A 10,385-nucleotide genomic window follows, 5' to 3' on the forward strand; every position below is an offset into this window, starting at 1 on the left:
GAACGAGATTCAAAGATCCAAAGTCAGTAAAAGGACTAGACGATACATTTAGCAGATTTGATGCATTGTCCAGGATGGATAATAATTAGTATCCACATACACCCATTATACAATATTAATAATTGCCATCGGCTAAAAAAACTATTACTATACCGCATACAACATCCATTATTCAACCTTAAGTTGTAAACGAAACGGCTTTACAACTCACACTAAATACAACTCTATTTCATCTCTCTTTAGTACATCAAAAATTAGGGGAGAGCGCGAACGCAGTCCCCCACTACCACAAATTATGCAGTCGAGATTCCCACATTTGGGGAATTCGCAGGGGTCAGCACAACCGGAGTGCAATGGCTGAGCCTCGCCCTGGGTGAACCACCTTCATGATCATGGTATCTCCCCTGCCAGGTAAGTATGAATTACAGCGCCATCGGCTACCGACTGCACCGCAGCACACACTGTTCCCCATCATGGTGAAGAATATAGGGCTAAACATTACACACATATCTGAGGCGAAAACACTACAGTCTACACGTGCTGCAAAACTATACTACCTTAATTAAACATAAAGCAGTGTGACGGTCTATTTTCTTAACAACAATTCCGCAACATACTTCCCATGATGCAGTGCTTCTGAATATGTAACGAGAACAACAATGTTCAGGAAACTGCTTTTTTTTTTTTTAATCGAAACATGTACACTAAAATCACAACAGCCAGTCCAGAAGAAACAGTGCATTACTACACGGTAAACAATAAGACACGATAAAACTATTTTCAACAATTTTATGAATGTTGTTTTAACAGCCCCGCTGCGTTTATCCCCGCCCCTCGGTGTGAAGATCAGGCGGAGAGTTGCAGCCAAAACAAAACGACTTCTCTACAAGAAGTTTTTAATCGAAACATGTACACTAAAATCACAACAGCCAGTCCAGAAGAAACACTATTGCTACACGTTAAGCAATAAGAGACGGCAAAATTATTGAACAATTTTATTAAGGTTGTTTGAAAGCCTCGCTACAGTTAGCCCCGCCCCCTCGAGTTACAGTCGAAACGAAACGACTTCTCTAAAAGAAATCTCACGTTCATTTAGCGAACAAATTAGTCCGATTTGAACGTTATGCAATTAAAAGTGACTGTATAACTGACTATATAACTACAGTCTACGAAAAGGGGTGCTAAAGAAATACGCATAAGAGCGGAAGTTTCTGTCCGACCGGAAATGAGAGTCCGGATACATAGCGCCAGATAGATGGTTCCGTCTGCCCCAAGTTATGATGATTATTGCGTTAAATTATTATTCATAATTTAGCAACAGTATAATTTTTTATCCACCTGTTTTATCCAGGACTACAATTTGGGTTTTATTTTACTTACTATTAATACAATAATTTATACTTTAAACATGCTATCGACACTTATAAATCAGGCTGCCTTGGAGATCATGAGGCCTCGCTTAATGGTCCAATAAAATACATATATTTTTTGTTTTATAAGATAATACGTTTTTGTCGGGTATTTCTTTAATGCAAGAATAAGTCCGATAACGAGTTTGGTTTTCATGGCAGAGAAGTTAGGATTTGTGTAAAAATACAAGCTGAACTTGTACAAATACACACTGGTCCTGCACGAACAAAGTTAAAAAATCATTTTCTGTAGTGAAATATGAATTCAGAGAAATCAAACAACTTAACTGCAAAAACAATCTGTATAGCATCCACTTACACGTAACCAATTAACATCACACACAAACAAATATACAATCATAATCTCTCTTTGACAGAATAGATGGGGTGCACCGTTCCCGGAAGTACTGCAATACCGGGTCGATGCGTGGAGTGGACGGAGCAAGCCCCTATTCCATCTCCCTATTCCAAAAATCAATTTAATATATGGTCCCCGGATAGGGGACGTATCAGATATTAAACTGATAAGAACAGATACTACACTTGATCTTAGCCAAAAGGCCGAGAAGCGATACAGACTACAGCACCCAACAAACGGGGTCATTCTACAGGACGGTAAACCCGAGGGCGGCAAAAGCTGATTACTTTAAATATTGTATAATAAACCAGTATAAAATATGATAAATGTTATTTATACTAAAATTAGCAGAGCAAAACTGCGATTTGGTGTCAGTTAACACCAAAACATAAAGGAAAAGATAATGAATGCAAAAAACTGACCAATCAGAGATGAGAATACAAAATCCTTCGCACTACAAACTCGCACTGGTTTAGGAAGTAGTTTTCCAAGCAAACATTTAAACTGGATAAATATCCTTCCATTGTAATGACCAACACAAGACAAACCAAACGTGTGGAATTTAAAAAGATGTTAAACTCGACGAATTACATAACATTGCCTCTCAGTGGTCAAACGTAGTATTGCAGGAGAAAATAAAATGGGGGGGGGGGGGGGGGGGGTTAACAAGCTAATTACCTATAACTTTGGGTCAATAATTTTAATGCATGCAATCAAACCCGTACTGAATTCAAATTTCTCCAGAAAACCGTGTCCTATAATTATGAAGAAAGCTTTCACGTTTCATATTTCGTATACCAAAGGGTGCAAATTTGTACCAATAAAGTTCTCTACTATTTCTAAAACACCAACAACGTTCTCCTCAGTCCCAACTTTACTAAGAAGGAAAAAAAGTTCATCTTTACACATGCGTCACTCATCCACCATTTTTAAACTGCCTACCTTCATTTAACTTATTCTGGATGTACAGTATTTCCCATCATAATGCGTTAAAGGATACGGATCTCTCCTAATTAATTAATTAAACAAACTGTATACCTTGCACAATGTCACGAGTATCTAAAGGACAGTCTTGAGACAGCAATCCAAACTCCTCTGACCGTAAAACTGAGTAAGAAATACATTTCAACTCATAAAAACTAAACTGTTTTACAGCTTGCCACTCTTACATTTACATTACATTTACTCATTTAGCAGACGCTTTTATCCAAAGCAACTTACAAATGAGAAAGATACAAGCAAAGCGATATCAAGCAGAGAACAATACAAGAAGTGCTACCATACAAGATCTATTAATTGAATCTTATTAATTACACTTACAAATAATTGAGCTATAATTAGTTAAGTTAACAGCCATGGCATACAAAGTTCCACATTATAGTTAAAATTATTTAATAAATTACTACACAGGCTCACAACTCTGGTCCCGTTCTGCACATTTTAATGCTTCCCGGCTTTAACATAACCACTACAACTCAGATGGCCGTTAATTAGCTAATTAGTTGAATCAGGTCAATTAGAAGCAAGGAAAACACTAAGATATGCAGGACAGGATGTATTCCAGGATCAGGATTGGTAACCTGGTGGTTAACAAAGGTGTTCCTATGGTTATTTCTGTCTCTTTCTCCCCTTCCATGCTCCTCTGTACCTGTTGATCACGATGAATGAGGCCTGGCCACCCTTTAAAGCTTACCCTTTCTAAATTAAATAACTATTTGCATTCAATTATGCAACAAATAAATAAATAAAATGAAGAAAAAGTAGAAAAGAACTTGATTTCTCTAGCTCTTACCCTTGCAAGCAGGTTTCAGTGTGTGACTGAGTATAAGGAAAACTTCATTTTCTCATAAATTGTCTACCTTTTGTATTAATAGAGATTCCTCATTTACAGGTGAAACTAATGAGCTCCATTAGTGTGATAGCTTGCCTGTAACATAGCTATAAAAAAAAAAATAAATAAATAAAGAATTGAAGTAAATAAAACAAGGATAATCATAAGCATCTGAACTATAAGTGAAAACTACAAATACCCAAAGGTGTCAAGCATGAACTTAAATTACCCTCATTCAATCTATTTGCCTGTCTGTGTACATCTGAAACTAAGAAGGAATCATTATTTGAAGTGTCAGGAATGTAAATGTGTGTCCTGTGAAGTCCCACTATAAAAGAAAAGTGTCATCTGTTATTCTGTTTTAATATTGTGATTTTGAATAAACTCTTTTTAAACTATTTCTAATTTTGGATTAACTGTCCAGATTTCTTAGAAAGTGACCTGTGAGATTTCTTACTGTGGAGATGTTCAGGAACTTTGCAGTAAAGACCAGGACCATCACTTTATGGAAAATAAAGTTTATTTGCAATACTACACAGATTAAATGACGAATGGATGCTCTGGTGTTTGATGTAAGTAAGTAAGTAAGTAAAATTTATTTGTATAGCACGTTTCACACAGCAACGCTGACCAAAGTGCTGTACAGAGTACAGAAAGTAAAATAGAAACATAATTAGACCAAATAAAAGCAGACAATAGACAATAGAAAAAATCAATAAAAAATTTGTTTAAACAATTAAAAATTTGATCAAAAAGCCTGGTAGAAGAGATATGTTTTAAGCCTATTTTTAAAAGTAGTAATAGAAGGTGCAAGGCGGATGTCCAGTGGCAGTTGATTCCATAGACGGGGGGCAGCAACAGCAAAAGCTCTATCCCCCTTTGTTTTTAACTGGGAACGAGGGACATGCAAAAGAAACCTATCAGAAGATCTTAGACATCTGTTTGATGAATGTGGATTAAGAAGATCCTCAAGATACGAAGGAGCTTGATTATTAAGAGTTTTAAAAACAAACATCAGAACCTTAAACTGAATCCTAAAACGGACTGGGAGCCAGTGAAGCGATGCTAAAATTGGGGTGACACGATCAAACTTCTTTGCCCTGGTCAACAGCCTTGCAGCTGCATTCTGAACCATCTGAAGACAAGCCAGAGATGACTGAGGAAGACCCAAGTATAATGAATTACAGTAATCTAAGCGAGAAGTAATAAAAGCATGAATAACCTTCTCCAAATCCTGGAAAGACAAAAATGTTTTGAGTTTTGAAATAATCCGTAGTTGATAAAAACTAGTCTTGATGACCAAATTTATCTGCTTGGTTAAGCATAATTCTGAGTCCAGAATGAAGCCAAGGTTCCAAACCTGGGAAGAAATTGAGGGAAAGTGTTTATGGAGCTCGTTAATGAGACCATCTCTCAATCTCAGGGGGCCAAAAACAATTATTTCAGTTTTGTCTTCATTAAGTCGGAGGAAATTATTTGTCAACCATTTTTTAATGTCATCCAGACAGTCCAACAATGGCTGAATGGAGTCACCAGCTTTCAAAGGAATATACAACTGGGTATCATCAGCATATAAATGAAAAGAGACATTGTGAGCCCTAATAATATTCCCCAACGGCCGCATATATAAATTAAAAAGAAGTTTGTACTTCTCTGCAAATAGACTGGCTGTCTTGACCAAATGTAAAAAGTTGAATACTGACATTGGGGTCCCAAACAAGTTTCATGAATCACTCTTTGTAATATACAGTAGATATATTTATATGGATTATTTAATATCTTGATATATTTATACGGATTTATCTTTGTGTCATTTTTAACATTTAAAAAATCTGCAATTTTAAGAGAGGGGTGGAGACCTTTTTATATCCACTGCAACCTGGAATGAAAATGAACCTAAGTGGGATTATATGTAATGAATATAAACAAAATACTCAATTAAAATTCCAATTAAGTTGCATTTCGAAACACTAGGGGGGTGAACACTTATGCAAGGCATTGTAATTTATTTTAACAGTGCTGTATTGTTTCAGAAATTAGTTTAGATGCTGACTGCAATTGCTTCAGTATGTTTAATGGAAGATAAACTGTTTAAAATGAGCAATGGTGTGAGAAGTACCTCTTCTAGGGACAATGTGTGGAGCAGGAGCCCAGAGCTTGGGGAGACGCTCCACCTGAGCATTTCCAGAAGTGTTACTCTTCTGTACTTCAAGCTGCTCTTCTCTTTTTCCTGTCAAACCACATAAAAATACATAGGCAAGATTTTTTATATTCCTTGCAAACTGCTATTCCATTTCTCTTTACTATTCGTTACTCAGATATTTATTCAGGGGAATTGCACACAATTTATTTGAACTTGAACCGGAGTTTAGGATGATAACCTTTGATAATTTTAAACAGTCTAAAATGCAGCCAAGACCAGAAACATCTTTCCTACCAATTAGCACGGTAGTAAAGGATCAGGGAATTTCCTTATTGTAGTATCAGAAAATTCCTATTCGTTACTATTCATATTGTGGCACCAGTTTGCGGAAGGCCCTTTCCTGTCTAGGGTGGTGGGTAAAATCCATATTAGTGCCCATGCTTTTGGAATGGGATGTCCAACAAGCTTATATAGGTGTGATAATCAGGTGTCCACATACTTTTGGGAATACTCTGTGTGAGCGAAAGAGGCTTATTCCTGAAGGGTATTTTTGCAAGTTCTTGTATAATATCATACTGGAATAGTATAATCAAGAATATACTTTGTAATCAAGTGAGAGCAGTTATGTTTAATTAATCTGCAGGTTTTGTGCAGAAAAACCCTTTCCCAAGAGATAAAAGCAAAACTGAATGACTGCTTCTAAATAAACAACTTAAAATGTATTTGGGCTCTGTACATACACAAAGCTTTGGTTAAATTCGCTGGTATATATTCAGAGTCACTCAAACTGAATCAGTTGTTTATTTGTTCTTTCTTTCATTTGCTTAATTATATGAGGAAGGAGAGAAGAATTACACATTAAATTATGAACTTGTATACATGGACACTCTTTAGGGGTTTATAAGTGAAAATCTCAGTGGACTGGTGAACTTTAGGTAATAACAGTGGTGGTGATGTTTATATTAAACTGTCAGAACAGGTATTTGCATGTTGGGCCTTTTTAACTAAACGAGTGAATGAAACATAACAAACCAACATTCCCGATTTATGTTGAATGCAGTCACTACCAGAAATTATGCAGTCTACAGTGAGTCTACAGTCGTGCTGGTAATTGCAGGTATACGATGAATAATATACATCAGTATGTGCCATTATAGAAAAATGCAGGCTGTTACAGAAGACAACTTCTGGTTGGTAACTCTCGCATTATTTTCCAATAACACAACCAGTCATGTGTTTTTCTTTATAAAAAACAGAAGCTATACTCCTACATACTGCAGTTACATGTTCAACTCACTAATAATAGTTTTTAAAAGCAATAGTAGAATGCACACCAACTTACTTGCTTTTAACCGTTACAGAATATAAAATCTCACTAAAATGCAATTTATATGATGGAAGAATAAAATCTATTTTTCAATACAATGAAGATCAGGGGAGAGCGCGAACGCAGTCCCCCACTACCACAAATTATGCAGTCGAGATTCCCACATTTGGGGAATTCGCAGGGGTCAGCACAACCGGAGTGCAATGGCTGAGCCTCGCCCTGGGTGAACCACCTTCATGATCATGGTATCTCCCCTGCCAGGTAAGTATGAATTACAGCGCCATCGGCTACCGACTGCACCACAGCACACACCGTTCTCCATCACGGTGAAGAATATAGCACCAAACATTACACAAACATCTGAGGCGGAAACACTGCAGTCTACACGTGCTGCAAAACAGTACTACCTTAATTAAACATAAAGCCGTGTGACGGTCTATTTTCTTAACTACAATTCCGCAACATACTTCCCATGATGCAGTGCTTCTGAATATGTAACGAGAACAACAATGTTCAGGAAACTGCTTTTTTTTTTTTTTAATCGAAACATGTACACTAAAATCACAACAGTCAGTCCAGAAGAAACAGTGCATTACTACACGGTAAACAATAAGACACGGTAAAACTATTTTCAACAATTTTATGAATGTTGTTTTAACAACCCCGCTGCGTTTATCCCCGCCCCTCGGTGTGAAGATCAGGCGGAGAGTTACAGCCAAAACAAAACGACTTCTCTACAAGAAATCCCGCGTACATTCATTGTTTTAATGAATAAATAAGGGACTGTTGTATAAATGCTGCTTTAAACTTTATGCAATTGCAAGAGACGATAGACCCACAATATATGAAAAGTGTGTGTGAGAGTGGGTTGGGGGCAGCTGAATAGTCACACATAAGAACGGAAGTCTCTGTCCGACCGGTAATGAGAGTCCGGATACATAGTTCCGGATAGATGGCTCCGTCTGGCATAAATTATAATTGTTGTGTTAATGTATTATTCGTAACTTGGCAACCGTATAATTTTACACTTTTGAGACACTGATTAAATATCTGGTGCCACATTAAGTTAAATCATACGCACAAAATAAATATTTTCGTTGCATCCAAGACTACAATTTGTGTTTTAGTTTACTTACTATAAATACTATCATTTAAACATGTTTTTGACATGCTATAAGCCAAACTTCTTTGGAGTTCATGAGACCTCACATGATGGCCCAGTAAAGACAGATCAGATTTACTAAACGCTACAGGTTTTTATGTAAAATAAACGAATTTACTGTGCATTTGTCAGGTACAGTTAGGTTTAAAACTGCAGCCAAAAGTCGGAGTAGCGAGTTTGGTTTCATGGCAGAGAAATTAGGATTTGTGTAAAAGTACAGGCTCCACTTGTATAAATCCCCACTGGTCCTGCATGAACAACATTAAAAATCCTTTTCTGTAGTGAAATGCGAATTCAATCAGATCACAAATATCTTAAATAAAGAAACCCCACAAACAAACTGTATAGCGTCCACTTACATGTAACTAATTAACATCACAGACAGACAGATATACAGTCATTATCTTTCTTTGATAGTATGGAGAGGGGGTGCACCATTCCCGGAAGTACTGCAATACGTCCGTGGAGTGGACGGATCAAGCCCCTATTCCACAAACTTTTCTAAAACACGAACAACGTTCTCATCAGCCCCAAATTTACTAAAAGGGAAAAGAAGTTCATCTTTACACCTGCGTTACTCATCCGCCATTTTCAAACAGCACTTTATACAGACCTGCTTTATCATATACAGCACTGCCTACTTTAATTTAATTTATTCTGGATGTACAGTATTTACCACCATAATGCATTAAAGGATACTTATGTCTCCCCAAAAAACCCTAACTCACTATCACGAGTATCTAAAGGACAGCCTTGAGCAATCCAAACTCATCTGACATTAGTTATGAGTAAGAAAAAGCATTCAAATCATAAAGCAAATCTGTTTTACAGTTTGCCACTCATTAATATTTACACGTATAAAGAAGTGAGATAAAATTAGTCACTATTTATTAGTTGTGGTATCCGAAATTTAGGAAAATGTAACCTTTCATTGAAAATAGCAATCACAGAGACCAGTGAATGAAGTAAAGATAATTGTTTATTGAACAAACTATGAGATGATTAGTCTTGACAAAGTCTTCGGCAATTCGATTCTAAAGGTGTGCTCACACCGAGGAGATTTGCGCCTATAAGTCAATGTCTAATATTTTAAAAACCGAAGCAGCACAAACGAAGCGTTTAGCTGCACAAACGGAGCACAAACGATTGAGACTATTTTGTCGACGTTTTGTGTTGGGAGGGGGCCAACTTCATGCAGGTCCTGCACCTAGACAATCAAGTTCAGCTCCACAACAGCGCCACCTAGGGGTCTAATAAGTCTCTGTCCCCTTCCATGCGCCTCTGTACCTGTTGATAATGATTGCATTAGAATCTGCCTGGAAGAAAGCACTTTATTTGATTTCTCACATACTCTTTCTCCTTGCAAGCAGATGTCAACGAGTGACTGAGTAAAATAAACCCATAACTGTCTATCCTACATGTAAAACAGTAGAGATTTCCTGCTTGAGTTGTATCTACACTTATTTTGAGACTCCAGCATTTACGTTGAGGCTCACAAATGAACAAGTGGGAAATCAGTCTCTGACAGTATGGGGCAAAGTTAAAATCTAACGCCAACAACTGTCCCCATAATGAGATTTTGGTTTATAATATTTGATACATGCCTATATAGTCTATACAAAGAAAAAACAGCATGTGCTCAGTGAAGCACTTCACATAGTCAAATAGATGGATTCAGTTACTATACCTGAGGACAGCTGCTGTCTAACTCTTTCTGCCATTCACTTCTGCCTGGCACACAGTCAGCATTCCAGTTCATCCAAAAGGAGTGCAGTGTGGTTGAAGTCAGGGCTCTGTGCAGACCACTTAAGATCTACCACACCAATCTTGGCAAACCATGTCTTCATGGACCTTGTATCGTGCACAGGGGCATTGTGGGCATGCTAGAACAGGTTTGGGCCTCTTGGTTCCATTGGAGAGAAATCTTAATGCTATGGCATACAAAGACATTCGATACATTTGTGTGCTTCTAACATGGAGTTTTGTGCCAACAGAAGAACCACATATGGGGTGTATTGGTCAGGTGTCCACATACTTTTGGTCATATAGTGTATAAAGCAAAAAACAAAACAGTAATTCTGGAAAGGTCATGTAACAATGACCGCAACACAGCTGGAAAAACAATGAAGAACAGAAGTAAATAAATCAACGATAT

The 10,385-nt window shown here is 37.2% G+C and overlaps 3 non-coding genes across 3 annotated transcripts; all 3 read right to left on the reverse strand.

Moving 5' to 3' along the window:
• Window positions 1-255: 255 nt before the first annotated feature.
• On the reverse strand, window positions 256-419 carry LOC128612107 (U1 spliceosomal RNA). Its single transcript, XR_008386674.1, has one exon. It is a non-coding gene; the product is annotated as a U1 spliceosomal RNA (small nuclear RNA).
• Window positions 420-1,791: 1,372 nt separating this feature from the next.
• Window positions 1,792-1,982, reverse strand: LOC128612111 (U2 spliceosomal RNA). Its single transcript, XR_008386678.1, has one exon. It is a non-coding gene; the product is annotated as a U2 spliceosomal RNA (small nuclear RNA).
• Window positions 1,983-7,173: 5,191 nt separating this feature from the next.
• LOC128612108 (U1 spliceosomal RNA) lies at window positions 7,174-7,337 on the reverse strand. Its single transcript, XR_008386675.1, has one exon. It is a non-coding gene; the product is annotated as a U1 spliceosomal RNA (small nuclear RNA).
• Between the last annotated feature and the right edge of the window lie 3,048 nt (window positions 7,338-10,385).

This window comes from Ictalurus furcatus, chromosome 8 (genome assembly GCF_023375685.1).
Source record: "Ictalurus furcatus strain D&B chromosome 8, Billie_1.0, whole genome shotgun sequence".
Classification (NCBI taxonomy): Eukaryota; Metazoa; Chordata; class Actinopteri; order Siluriformes; family Ictaluridae; genus Ictalurus; species Ictalurus furcatus.